The sequence below is a fragment of the Pinus tabuliformis genome, chromosome Q (genome assembly GCF_031772625.1).
Source record: "Pinus tabuliformis cultivar Carrire ecotype Pingquan chromosome Q, CPIR1, whole genome shotgun sequence".
NCBI lineage: Eukaryota > Viridiplantae > Streptophyta > Pinopsida > Pinales > Pinaceae > Pinus > Pinus tabuliformis.
Window position 1 is genome coordinate 17,805,593 of NC_142296.1, and position 15,745 is coordinate 17,821,337.

The following is a 15,745-nucleotide window of genomic DNA, read 5'->3' on the forward strand; positions in this document are numbered from 1 at the left end:
AAGAATTTCATTTTGTTCGATGAATTCTAGCTATGAGAAGGTAAAGAATTTTTGATCAAACAAAACGAATACAAGCAAACAAACAACCTAATGCAGCTAAAAGCAAGGAAAGGAAACTTTTTCTTTTGAAAATGCAAATCAACGAAACGTTCTTTTCCTTTTCAATTCTCAAAAGCAAAGCTACTAGTTTGATTTTCTTTCAATGGCACAAAGCATCTAAATGAATTTGGAGGAACCGGAACACCAAGAAAATCACTTAATGAAAGCACACAAAGTTCCCAAAACGTCCAACAAAGATTTCCAAATCAAAAGGAAAACCAAGTTCCGCACGAGCTATGTGATCTAAGCTCGGCAAGACAAGCAAGGATTCAAACAAGGAGGAAGCGAAAACCACTCGGAAACACAACCAAAAACACTTCAACAATCACTGAACAAGTGCAACAACAAATCTGAAGTTGGCTGGTCAAACAGGAAAACAAGATCCCTACGGAAGGCTTGACACACACACGGCCACCAGATGCCCTAGGGCTAGAGTGCGAAATCAATGGAGAAAAGCAAACACCCGGAGGATGAGAGTCCCAACCAGTCAATTAGAGATTCAACACAATCCAACAACTGTAAAAGTGATGGCGGAAATACAAACCAAACAGCGAAAGCAAAGAGGAAGGTATTTGCAAAACCGGAAAATGAGCAAAATGAAACCCTGTGGAACAAGACTTTCGCAAGCAAGCAGTTCAGAGTTCAGATAATGAAAAACAAGTCACAAACCAAGTGGAGAGAAGAGGGGAGAGCTAAAGCAACAAGTTCAGGAGGATAATCTGGACAAAAATGAATTCTACAGGATCAGCGCGGGTAGCCTTCAGCAACTCGGCGCTGACAGGAGGAGGCCTGTAGCAACTTTGCGACGTCAGCGCGGAAATACACGGATAAAGCGCGCTGTCTCAGAAAAACGAGGTCAACGCGACTATTAATCACACAGGCGCGATGACAGGGAGAACAAAGAAGCAGGTGTGCGACGTCAGCGCGGAAGCACACGGATAAAACGCGCTGTCTCTAAAAACGAGGTCAGCGCGACTATTAATCGTACTGGCGCGATGACAAGGATAACAAAGAAACAGGGGTGCGACGTCAGCGCGTCTGTTCTGAATTAAACCGCGACGAAGGTGAAAACGAGTAGAATCAAGGCAGAAAACTCCCAAACCAAAGGTAGAAAGTCTTTTAACAGTCAAGACACTTCCCAGATGAACCCAGGAAGGCTACAAGCAGAAAAACAATCCCCAAAACTCGAAAAGAGAGAAAAATCAAATTCAAGCACAAAGAGTGGACACAAGAGACAAAAAGGCTGATCCCCAGTGGAGTTGCCAAATTGTTGGAGAGGTAAATCCCCTCTATGGATAGAGGCGATCCCTGCTAGCCCAGCAAGGGTCTAGCAACAATCAGTCAATGCTACTATGCAAGTTCCTAATTGCAATTAAACAAGAGGTAAAGAGCACCTACTTGGATTCCAGCGCTGTTATTTGATGAAGAGATGCCACCTTCACTCCTTCGCTCTGGCTGGTCACGATCCTCCGCGATCTCCGCGAACAGACACCTGCACACACGAAGAGGAAACAAACACAAGCGTGAAATCTAATAAAAGCAACCATACATCAGTCAGAAAGGATGTAATTCACATTTAACCATTGCATAGACAAATGAGAATGGAACCATAACAGTAGTCATCTATTATTAATCAATAATCAGAGAAAGATACAACCATTGTTCTGACGCTGAGTCCTTCTCAAGAGGGGCCAGTCAGCAAGTGTCCCAAGCATTCACCTTTGGAAATGATTCTCCCAAGACAAGCAACTTTCTCTCTCTCACACAAGCAACACAAAACAACCTTCCCTAAGCAATCAATCACTTCCACACCTAGCACACCAAATACCTATAGTAGCAGCAATCTGAGCACTATAAGCTCTATACAATCCAAGCTATTCCAAACTAGCTGCTCATGGTAATGGTGGAAGTTTATATAGGAGAAGGAGCCTCCTAAAAGGGTGGAAGGATGAGCTTATCCTTAAGGGAAGTGGTTGCAAAGGGTCGAACAGACATGCCATAGAAGGGAGGGCGATACTCACAAGGCCAACAACCAGGTCTGGAGTCATCTGGAAGGTTGGCTGTTAGAACAAATTCACCCAAACAGGATCAGCGCGGATTATAACAGGACTGGCGCGCTGACGTCGCACCTCAATAACTGAGAAGGCCATGTCAGCGCGACTCAATACAAAGGCAAGACGCGCTGGCTCGTGAAATTCGATCAGCGCGGAAAACAGGTGTACTTCCGCGCTGGCAGCGCATTTGGTCTGTTATGGAGCGCCCATCAGCGCGGTTATTTGGACAAAAGTCGCGCTGATAGCAAAAACTTTGGCAAAGTGGGTTATTTGGCCAGTTTAGAGAGCATGAGCATGATGAATTTGATTTCATGACACAGTAGGGATACTGACAGGATGACAGTGACAAATTGCTGTGTAACAATCCTACAAATTCGCTCCAAAATCCGCTAACTGAGTGAACATTTCGTCGTGTGGTGGGCTATATTGTGTCATCCGTATCGCAAATCACAATCAACGAAGTTTGGTGGGATGAAGGTCTTGTTAACACGATGGTTATGTTGCGATAGTGATATAGCGGACCCAACAAGACATTAAATTGCAACATATAAAATATCGCGTCTGAGCAGTCCATCACAAATCGCAATTGGGCGATTACTGCCGAAACCATCGCAAACACAACCCTTTTCTGTGATTGCGACATGCGATAAATCACATTGCAACCGGGCTTCACCGAGAGCCGATCCTTATCCACTTGCGATATGCAATTGTGATTAGATCGCATCACAACTTGTTTGTGTTGGGGTTGATTTTGTAATACTCGTCCACCTCCAATTTGTGATATGTGATATCGCAACCGCAAATCGACGCTCCTGGGGGCCGATTCTTAACCCGCGACCTCTATTTTTCCTTAATATGCAATATGCATAACCCAATGGAAACCTACCACTTGGCACTTCCCCATTCGCTGGGACCTTTTCCATGTCATCCAATCCTGTCATGTAGACAAGTCAAACTTGAACTTTGACTTGCTCTAACTTCTACATACTAGCTCGGATTTGAGTGTCATTCGCACCGTTGGAATTAGAATGATGAGCTCTTTGATCTGAAGCCGAGTTTAACAAAATTATGACACTTGGATTTTTGAGCATAAACTTGAGCATCTGATCACCAAATATATGTCAAAATAAGAGATAATTACACCAAAGGTGTTCCTTCTATGGAGTTGGCTGGGCAAACACTGTTCATCCCAACCAATCCCATCTCTCCATTTTCATCCTCCAACTAATAATTTTTTAACACATGGCAATGATCCATTTAGTGTTTTGTTATGGTACTAGTGACAAAGGAGGGTGATTCGCAACACTCTGCTTCAAGTCCTCCATTCTCTGTTACTTGAACTGCCTTCGCCCACCGTCACCGCGCCTAAGCCTCCCAATTCCCCCGTGTATAAAATATGCCCTCTGCCTTTGGACTCCCTCAACCTGACGTTGTTCCATAGAGTTGAAGCAACTACAGGAGGGGCGATTCTGGTCGTCATCTTCCAACCTCACAGAGCAAGTATTTGCGATGTGAAAGCTTCAATCTTTAGGCAATTTCTATGGTGAAATCTCATTTGGGTTTCAGATCTGCTATTTTTAATGATGCCCACATAGAGAACAATGGGTTTTCTTAATCTTGGGAGTTCAACAAATCCAGGTTTGACTTTTATCTCTCTCATCTTGATACTTAGGTAATTCATCCGCTCTGGGAATTTCTTCTTCCTAACTAGATAGTTCCTCATCTTGTTTAAGATCAAATTCTTCTTCTTGATGATGAGGATGCTCCTCTTCTTGTTTAAGATAGATTAGGTGGTTCATCTAGAATGGAGAATTATTCTTATTCATAACCAGGTGCCTCCTCCTCAGGCACAATCTTCGTAGGACGAACCTTTTCAACCTCTTCAACTGAAGCTTCAACAATTTTAGTCATCACACTATCAATTTTTGGGCTATCCCACTCATCACTCGATTTTTTAGTCTCGGGAATGATGAGAACTCGACCAGGCAAAGGATCCAAAAATGGAGGTTCTTGCTCTTTTGTCCCAGTCTCCGTAGTCTAGCTTGAAACCCCCACTCTAACTTCCATTTAAAAATTTTGAAAGAGAAAGAAAAGTGTTGGTACTAGAAGAATCGAAAGGGAAAGGAGCATTGAATGAAGTGGATTGTTCCATTGACAAAAGGATGTTGCATATCAAGGAGTTGCAGATGTATCACACATAAATATCATAGGCATTTTTTCCTTAGGGTGTTTTCCCTAACCTTGGGAATACACATTCCACCAAGGGGTCGAGTTTCTTCCTTGCCAGCTGAGTTATGTTATTGATTTAAGGGGGTCGATTTCTATTCAGAGTGACTGAGTTAGCTTGCCAAGTTCGGGATAAGTTTTGTCATTGTTTTTGTGGGCTGAGTTTCATCCTTTGTGGGCCGAGTTGACCTTCAGTGTGTTGGCTGAATTTCCTTCTAATGATGGCTAAATATTCACTTCCCAAAGAAGGTCGAGTTTGGTTATTTAGGAGTGAATTGTAGCTGCTCACATAGGCCACAGATCTTATCATTTTTTGGCTGAATATACGTGTAGGGAAATAAGGGCCGAACTGTTGCTATAGAGGGGTTGAGTTCTTCCTTTGTGGGCCGTGTGAGTCACTAGAACCATTAGTATTAAGAGGCCAAGTTCCTTGTTGTTAGAATGACTATTGGGTATACATATTTGGGTTGAATATTAAAGATTGTTGCTATTGTTATCAGAAGAGGCCAATATAATCCCACTATTGGAACACACTCATGTTCTATGTTTCTTTAGTGTGTGTACAATATTTATACCAGTTTATAAATCTGAAGTAGAGGTCTTTATTTTCCTCAAACAATGAGTGTAACCCTATATATGGGTCAGGTCGAGTTGTTTGTTCAGTGGGTATATTTGTGGGCTAAGATCCCTTTGGAAAGAGGGTTGAACAAACAATCATTTGGGATTGATATTTCCAAAGATTTTGTTGAAGATTAGTACGCTGTAGCTGCTCATAAATCTCTATTATTGTCTTCCTGAAACATATACCAGGTCCCGTTGCTTTATTTCCCATTGTAAACTCTTACTTCCAGTTGAAGAAATGACTATTTCTCTTAATCGTATGGTTGTTATAAATGTTTAACCAGTGATATGTTCTATTTATGTGTTTTAAATGAATGTCATAACGCTGATTTAGAGTGCTTTTATTAGTCCTTGGACACTTTGTATTAATTTTGGAATTAAAAAAAACAATAGTGCACCTACAACCATTGACACTCAAATTGTTTGACAAAATATCTTAGAGAAAAACTCAATAAAAATTAGAGATCTTAGTGAGAAAATTTTGAGGTATAATTCAACGTAAATGGGTTTTCCTTGGATGTGAGAGGGTGTAATACTTCCTACAATGCAGCTCACATAGTTTGAGACCATGGGTTCGCCTAGAAGCTTGGAGAGAATGAGGAGAAGTGGTGGATTGGGGTGCAAATTTGAGCTTATGGAAGATGGTGGTGGTTTGGCTCAAATGGGTAGTGGACTTCTGCTAGTAGAATCAATTATTAATACTCAGAAGGGTGGCAAGTTTCTAACTCCCCTACTTCAACCCCTCATAATAGTGGAGACTTTATTTTCAACTTTTGGCCTTACCAATCTTACTGTGGCTTTGTGATGATCTCTATTGTTCAAGGAGAAAGAAAGTGCAGTAAGCCTATGGTCCAATTGGAAATGAGACATGTTACATGCTTGGACGATGCCACAATGTTTGTATCCTTTTCAATAGTAGTAGATCTAAGCATGGATGCATGCCATTTTTTTTTACAGGAAGTTGAAGAAACAATTATGTTGCATGAATGACAAATTCTAGAGGGAGAACTATTTTTGATAGGCATAAACAAAATCAGATCCAAGCATCAAACTTTCCAAGGGCCAAGTGAGAACATTGGCATCCTTATTGGGGAGATCATATGGTAGCTATATAACCTTCTTGAAATTTTGATAATCACATAAAAGTGATCTACATCAACAACATACAAAGATATGAATTACATTTGGTATCATGCGTTTCACAATGTGGTGAAGATAGCTTCGTCAGAGTGTAAAATTTTATTGGCATATCAACTTATCAATCCTTCAAGCAACCATAAAAATAATTGAGACTATGTTTGAAAAGTGCAACAATGCAGGGGTTTCATCTAAGTTCAAGTTGTCTGGAGATTGTATGCTTGAAGGTTATTAACTGATCTTCTTGTGAAATCTATAGATGGTGTGGCTTATGTGCTGCCTGTTGTTGATAGCAATTCTTTTCCACATATCATAGAACATGGGAGAGTGATAAAATCTGGCACCAAACATTTTCAAGCACTTGATGCCCTGTTTACACCATAACTTATTTTTGAGGAGGTGTTATGGTTGATATGGTTTTGCACAGTATTCAGGAAATGAACATAGACAACCGTATGTCTCTATACAAACAAATTATTATTAGCAAAGAATGCACATGAGTTTACACGTTTGTAAATGGTAAAGAGTTTTTCATATGTGTAGATGGTGAAAGGTATAAATGGTGTTGTCCTCATAGTAGATTTCTAATCAGTTGAATAGAGCACCTGGTGCAGAGTTCGAGTACACATAACATTTGAACTTTTACAGGAAATTGATGTTGTTTTTGGTTGCCGAGGTCACTAGCTTGAAAGGCCTCATCCTCCCTCAGATAACAGAATATAGGAAGTATCTTGAGGAGGCAATATAAATTGAACATATACCATCCAAATTAAAAGAATATTTTCATATCACATTACAAGAATATAGGATATATGAGCCCTTCTTTAAGAAGAATGTTGAGCTTGTACAAGTTGTTGTGATTACTCTACAAGAAATAGTCATTGAATCTTATAAAAATGCACATTAGGAGTTTTATGCGCCTTGGATTGGACATTGCAAGAAATTGGTTCCACTTTGGAAGATGTGGACATTTCTATCAAAATCAATCCATTGTAAGAAATTGGTTCCACTTTGGAAGATGTGGAAATTTATGTCAAAATGTATTGATGTGGTAATGGTTGAGATAAACATCGTAAAGTTCGAAGTTTTAAAGTTTCCTTAATTAGACCTTGAAGGATTGCTCCTACTATAAATCATGTTATTGATTAAAAGGGTGATATATAGCCAGAGTGTGTTGAATGTCGGAACAAAATTTGGTGAGAAAACGTGCTTGTTATGACTGGGCCAAACCTCTTTAGGTCTAAATGTTGATTTGAAATGAAGGGCCAACTTGTGGAATTTTTATGGAAAATTCAAGGGACATCTTTAGGGACAGTCCTTGACCATAATTTGAAGAATGTTCTGTTTGGAAAATTACGTTGTCCACATTGGTAAACACTTCAAGAAAAATGTTTTAAGTTTTCTGTTTTTTTTAGTGAGTTTGAAATTTGTTAAAATGATGTTTATTAATTGTTTTAAAGGTTTTCAAGGATTTAAATTCTTTTATGTATTTAAAATTACATTTCAAATAATTAAAAACAATAATATCATCGAAATTTGTATTCTTAAAATTTAGTGTAAAAAAACACTTTAGATTTCTCTCTAAATTTTATATTATAATATCTAAATAAACTTAAATTAAAAAATGAAAAATTTAACATATAAACCATTTAATACTATAAATAAACATTTATTGGTCATATCTATTAGTACTTTCCAAAGTATAAAATGTATTTTTATTTTTAAAATTAAGAATAAATAAAAAAAACCATTAGGTTCTTATTAATTCATGCCAAGCTTGTATTTTATAATTAGTTGGTATCAATTTTTTATTTTTTCATAGTAAAAGACAATTCACTTTCTTTTTAGGATAAAAAACTATTGACATCTTATTAGATCATGTTCTTGCCCAACAACAACTATTATAATTACTTCTTATGGTTTCTTTTTCTTTTCAAAACCAAATTCACCTATTTTTCTTTCAATTCAAACATTGCTACCTAAAACATTCATACCTCACCTAACTAGTACTCCAAACATGGGCCATACCTCACCTAACCAGTACTCCAAACATGGGCCATACCTCACTTGCATATGTTGTCATCTTTAGAAGGAACGTGGATTGGTGTCTTGGCATACAGTTAAATATAAAACACAAACAACCACATCGTACTTGCCTAGTACTTATCATGGGCATGTGTTGTCTTTTAAAGAAGTATAGTTGTGCAGATAAATCTTACTCAGCACAGACATGCGTTGTCTTTTAAGAAGGCATCGTTGTGCAGATAAATCTTGGTGAAGGGCATGACGACTAATGGTTGTTGAAGAAAATTGTAGTTTAATTATTCCAAGTTTTGGAGTTTATAGGACATACTTTTCAAAAGTTTTTATTGAAATTAATAGATGTGTTAAAATTAAAAGTTTGAGTTATACAATTGTCAAATTTTAGGTGTTCAGAAAGTTCAAAAACTCATTTTAAACAATTGTTCTAAGTTTTGGAGTTTATAGGGCACACTTTTCAAAAGTTTTTATTGAAATTAGTAGATATGTGTTAAAATTAAAAGTTTGAATTATACAATTATCAAAATTTGGGTGTTCAACAAGTTTAAAAACTCATTTTAAACATTCAAAAATCACAATTTCGCTCCATATGTTTGAGTGCAGATGAAGCCCCACATAGTAGAGTGTAGATGTTGAAGCTCCCCACATAGTAGAGTGTAGATGTTGAAGCTCGTAGATATGACATATTCACCCTAGTCACTATCTTGGTGTCGGGCAAGAAGACAACTACTTTTATCCCTTTAGTGTACCTTTGCACCTTTAGAGACAATTGCTAATATAATCTTATATACAACAACTCATATGTACTCTTCTCCAACACAAACCTCACTCCAAAACCCAACCCATAAATATTATCACATAATGAAAAAGGAAGAATTATAAATCATTTTAAATCCATCATGAAAGGTCATTCAACTAAACAGTTTCACGTCCACATGTAATGGTAAATTATATAAAATACTTTTTAAAACAACGCATGTCAAAAATTACATGCAGGCAGATTTCTTAACGCAGTGCGCACACCAGCTCCATTGTTGCTTCACACACTCACACAATCCAAGCATCAATCCACGCAGGTCCTCTCCATCATAATTTCTCCGTGTCAGTTAGCCACCCTTTGTCCAATGTGAGTGATCCAAGCATCAATCCACGCAGGTCCTCTCCATCATAATTTCTCCGTGTCAGTTAGCCACCCTTTGTCCAATGTGAGTGATCCAACGTAACTATATTCAATGTATTCTTCAACGTAACTCTGCCTAATGCAAATCTACTCCACTTATAATGCTTATTGCTGGCTCCATGATTACCGATGTCTTCAACATTCAAATTATTGAAATGGCTTCTCTATTCCCTATTTTTCTTTTAGATTATTCTCTCAAATGGCGTGTTTTTTTTGTTTGTTTGTTGCAGGCTTCATCCCACATGCATGGGCTTCATTCCAATACGAATGATAGTGCATCCTATAATAAGAGATAGTGCGTATTTACCTCCTCCCGAATTAAGAGGATAGGGTGATCCATTGAACAATCATGGAAGAAATTGATATGCCGCGTTCCCGCTTTGGCGTTCCAACTTTGTGCTCATTTCTTAGGGTGACTGGGACCATATTTTTGTTTCACCTTGTCCGATGCAGACAAGTGACTACATTCATTTTCATCTTCTTCAGAGAAACATTTTTTTGTTTCACCTTGTACGATGGGAACAAGCGACTACGTTCCTTTTCATGTTCTTCATTTTCTCTGATCTCCATGAGACCATCCAACTCACTGAAGCGCACAGAGCTATATGGGGATGCCTGATTCCCTTTGTGGTAATAGCAAGAGGGTGATCCCATAATTCAAAAGAGTTGTTATCGTGCTATTCAGGCGGGATACGCTGAGGACAGCCGGATTTGAAAAACCTTCAAAACCATCTTATAAAAATATTGCATCTGAAACATTGATCACAATCGCATTGCGAGGGGGAGCAGATAGGAATGCCACTTTCGGACCCGAAAAACATTCAAATCCAACTTATAAACCTATCGCATCCGGTCACGCTACGCTTGATCGCAATCACATTGCGGAGGGGAGCAGACAGCAAATACCACTTCCGGACCTGAACACTTTTATCGCAATCGCATTGCGGAGGGGAGCAGACAGAACACTTCTATCGCAATCGCATTGCGGAGGGGAGCAGACAGGAATGCCACTCTCGGACCCGAAATTTTTTCAAATCCAATCGGGTCCGCCAATGTCGCAACAATAAGATGAGCTCTGCCATTGTGGGACTGCTGTGAGAAATCCGCGATCGCAATCGGCAAAGGGAGAAGCTATGGGAGCACAATGGGGTATGAGACTTGCGTTAAGGCGCCACATGACCTACGGGCTGTTTTAGTGCTTAAGAGGTGTGGGCTTATATAAAATTAGAGCGACGGATGATTTGGATGGAAGACACAAGTCTGGAATGAATTACCAGTGCAGGAAATCTCCTGAACGCATCTTCCCCCAATTTTCATGGATGCAATTTTCACAGAATCCTCACTTACAGATGCAACATAATCCCCTGGTTGCATTCCAACACAATGAATGGACTGGCTTTTTATGTCTCTGTAAAGAAAATATGCAATTATCAGTCTCAACATCGATTATCCCAACTGTATTCTCTGTTGTTGCAGCAACAAACTGCCCATGATCAGGTTGGAACCTCAGCTGTCCCTTGCCACCCTGGGAAACCTTTTTGCAGGAACCTTGGTCAACACTCCAATAACGGATTTCACTATTGTCATCACAGGAACAAAGCAGTTCACCATTGCTTGGATCGAAATCCAATGAATTTACTGAGGCTGAATGCCCAATAAATGTCCGCAAGGAGTAGGTAGGATTGTTAGCATCCCATACTTTGAACCGTCTTGTGATGAAGGAAAATGAGTGTTAACTAATCCTTCAGGATTGTTATTGTATATTGTATAATATGTAATTAGTTTTACATTCTGTTTTTACAGTTAATAAGTTACCGAGACACCACTGTCTCGTACCTAGATTTCACATGTATAAATAAGTAATTTTATCATTAATATGATGCTTTTTCATTGTGTTATTTCATTGTGGAGTTTATTTGGGCTTGTACAGTGGTATCAGAGCTGGTTGGGTTGTTCCTAAACTCCATGTATTTGAAGTCTATGGTAAAGGAGACGTGGAGCGTGAACACTGTGAAGATAGAGTGCAACAAAAGGTTAATCCAGTGGAGCAATGCAGTGGATGCCCAAACTATTGACTCTCTGTAAGTTTTATATCTTTTAGTCATAATGAAAGACAATTGGAGAAATTGAGTGGCATAAATTTTTTTAGTAATTACATTTACTGCAGTAAACAAGAGTTTAATCACAGTATTTGCATTTACCACAGTAAACATGAGTTTAATGACAATAAAATTTATGAAGGATAACAAGATACATTTACTGCAAACGGGAGATGTCTGAAGGATACAAAGTTTAAATGATACAAGTTTTTTACAGAAAGATTTCTGAAGAATACAATTTTTTTTTTGAAGGATACAATTATTTTTTACTAAAAGGGATACAAAGTTTGAATGATACAAGTTTTTAATTACAGAGTGGTCAATTTTCTCGGAAGGATATATATTTTTGGTGGCTGAAATTTTAATTGAAGAGTGGTCAATGTATATTTTTTGTGGTTTGAATCAAATTTTTAATTATAGAGTGGTTTTCTAGCAAGGATATATATTTTTGGTGGCTGAAATTTTAATTGAAGAGTGGTCAATGTATATTTTTGGTGGTTTGAATCAAATTTTTAATTACAGAGTGGTCAATTTTATCGTGATTTGAAATACATATATTTTTAAGAGGCCATTGTAATTTTTTTTTGAAGGCTAATAAAATTTGAACCTAGCTCTTTGCTAGGTTATTTTTGGAACTTTCCACTAAACCAAAAATTCAACTTTGTTAAAACAAGAGGAGAAACAAATTTATATCTTTTTAGAAGTATTGCATATATTTTGAATTTGAAAGGATTTGAAGAATATTTGGCTACATAACAATTATGACTTCAATAGTTTCCATAGTTGGAATTGTTCTTAATGGAAAGGAAAATTATTAAGAGTGGTTTAGAAAGATTAAAAGTGCTCAACAATTTGTGGGAAGTTTGTCAAGGCAAGAAGGATAGTGATGGAAAAGAAATTGCACTAGAGCCGCCTGATAATGAGAAGCAACATGCAATTTGGGAGACAAAAGACAACAAGGCATATGCATTAATAACTGCATCGGTGACAGAAGAGGTAAGAAGATATATCGTTTCTTGTGATACTACATTCGAAACACTAAAGAAGTTGAAAGAATTGTATGATTCACACTCAGAACTCGAAATTATTCAGTTATTGTTAAAGTTGTTTAATTTGGAGATGAAGGATAATGATCCTTTGAAGAGTTCCTCTGAAATAAAAGCCATTTTTCATGATATAGAAGCCACTGGAATTAAAGTAGATTTACAACTTACAACTTTTATAAAATTCCTTCACCCTGTCTATTCAAACTATTTGGAATCTCTCCAAGCTAGTGGGCAGCTAAAAGACATTACATTTGATAAACTAGTAAGCAAAATAACCGAGAGAGAAAAATCTTTTGGGAAGAAAGAGGCTCCACCTAATTCTAATGTAGACACTATTTGCATTACATAAAAGGATCGGAAGTAACATGTTGAAACTTCTAGAGGTGATAAAATTAGTAGAGGTCATGGCAGGAGAAATTATAGAGGTAGGGGGGGAAATAATTAGGGAGACAGACAACAAAGGAATTTTAATGATAGACCAACTATCAAATGTTTTAGATGTGGTAAAATTGGTCATACTGCTACTAACTGTAAAATCCCTTGGGAGAAAGTCAGTGAAAGGAGAGAACAATTGAATGAAAAGAAAGAACAACTACCACCAGGTAAGGGAAAATCATTAGAGTCTGCACATTACATTGTTTCTCATTGTAATTTTAATATTAATGATGTTCTCAACACTACATTTTCTTCATGGCGAGATAGTTGGTTTTTGGATTCAGCAGCCACTTGTCATATGACATTTAGGCGAGATATTTTTGAAACATTCAATGATGATATTGATGGTGTTATTTACTTTGCTGACAAGTCATAAATTAAACCATCTGGCATTGGGTCTATTCGTTTGAAGATACCAAATTTTGTAGATTATGCTCTACAGGATGTACTTTATATTCCATAGTTTCAATGAAATTTTATGTCTATTATCCATATTCGGCAACAGGGGCATTCTATTCATATATTTGATGGCATTATTGAGGTAAGAAAAGCATCTGAACATGTAATTGTTATGACTAGTGTGGAAGAAGGTACATTTTAAAAATTAAATGGTACTTCATCTACTAATTATCGTGAAAACTCTGTTCTTTTGGCATAGCAAAGTGACATCATGTCTCCCGACTTCTTGTGGCATGCTCGATTTCGTCACATCAATTATGGCAACATCAAAATTATGAAAAAACAAGGTATTAAAGGTCTTCCGACAGTTCCAAGAAATATTATACCTTGTGATGCTTGTATTATAGGAAATAATTTTAAACAATGTTTTCATAGTTCTTCTTTTAGATCTTCACGAAAAATAGGTCTCATATATTCAGATCTATGTGGACCTATGCCTCTTGCAACTACAAATGGAAATAAATATGTGCTGACATTTATTGATGATTACTCGAGAATGTGGTGGGCGTATTTGTTGAAGAATAAGTCACTAGTGTTTGATGTTTTAAAAAAATTTCATTTGATGATTAAAAATGAAACTCAACAGAATATAGGCATTCTTAGAACTGATAATGGTGGAAAGTACACTTCTCATGCTTTTGAACAATACTTGAAGGACAATGGAATCAAACATCAGACTACCATACCTTATAATCCACAACAGAATGGCGTCGCAGAACGTATGAATAGAACTTTGCTTAATATGGTTAGATCTATGATGTTCTTTAAGAATGTTAAGTTGATCTATGATGTTCTTATATTCTCATTCATTGTCCTCCTTTTGTCATCAATAATAAATCTCCTTATGAAATGTGGTATAATCGTCTTCCTGTTGTTCAACATTTTAGAGTCTTTGGTTCTTTATGCTATGCATTAATTCCTAAACACCAGTGCAACAAGTTGGGTGCTAGGAGTCGCAAATGTATTTTCTGTAGAAATTCTCACTGTAGATTAATCTGATTATGCAATGTACTAAAGCAAAATACTTAATCTAATTCTATTATCAAACTTGCGGAATATTAATCGATTTGAGCAAGATTAAACAAGACACATATAACGGAGAAGAAGAAACAATCACACATGAAACACAAAAGAATACTTTGGGGAAAGCCTCAACTAAAAACCCCGCTATCTGTATTATCATACAAGTGGAAATATTTCAGGATTACACAAAGCTTTAACTCTCACAGCTATCCAGCTCTCAATACAATCTCTCTCACTACTCATAGACAGAATAGACAACTCATATGCCTTTCCCTTTGTCCTCCAAGCCTCCTATTTCCTTGCGCTATTTTCCCTGGGTGTTCCTGCTGTAACCTTTTGTGACACTGGTCTCACACACTACTCAACACACTATAAAACTGCGCAAATCTCAAGGAATGAATTCCTTCTGCATGCAAGAGATTTTCTTATAGGGAAATTCTTGCAACTAATAGTACAATGTCCCTGTCTTTAATCTCAATTGGGCCTTTGTTTGAACTGACATGCATGAGTTATTTATGAGAGAATATTCAGTTATTTGGAGTACACTAGTTTCATGCATGCATGCATTAACTGACTGAACTCACAACTAGTTCCACAAACTATTTGGAACTAATCTAACTGGACTTAACTCAGTTAATTGAGCTAACTAATTACAACTCAAAAACAACTCATCCTTATCTCCTTAATTAAGGGATAAATCCCTCAATCAAAGGGATAATTGTTGCATGACTTCACAAATACTTCATGTTTGAATTTCTCCAACTAATTAACTCGAGATGAATTAATTAATTATTTTTCAAACAACTAGTGAGACTAAATTCTCATTTTAATTCAAGGACAAATTAAAATTGGAATATCCTGAAATGCTATCCTTGGCAATGTTATTTTTAGCATTTCTTGTTGCTATTTTCAACACTCCCTCTCAACAAGAAAGGGATTATTTACCACCCCGATCCTGTTTCTATGGAACTCGAATTCACACTTTGACAATGCCTTAGTCAAAATGTCAGCATCTTGCTCCTCGGTCGCAATATACTACAACAACATGATCCTTCTCGCCACACAATCTCTAAGATGATGATACCAAATGTTGATATGCTTGGACCTGTCATGAAATACTGGATTCTCTGAGAGTTTGATACAACTCTGATTATTACAATAGATCACAGTTTGATCCATCCTCTGATCAAACAAACCAACTAGAATTTTCCGCATCCAAATGGCCTCACATGCTGCCTAACTTGCAGCCATGTATTCAGCCTCTGCTGAGCTGAGTGCAACTGACCTCTGTTTCCTGCTGTACCAAGAAACTGCAGCTGAACCAAG

General features: G+C 37.4%; 1 pseudogene; it reads right to left on the reverse strand.

Annotated features, from left to right (window-relative positions):
• Window positions 1–10,581: 10,581 nt before the first annotated feature.
• The window catches only part of LOC149218055 (transcriptional corepressor LEUNIG-like), a 39,462-nt pseudogene continuing 34,298 nt past the window's right edge, over window positions 10,582–15,745 (reverse strand).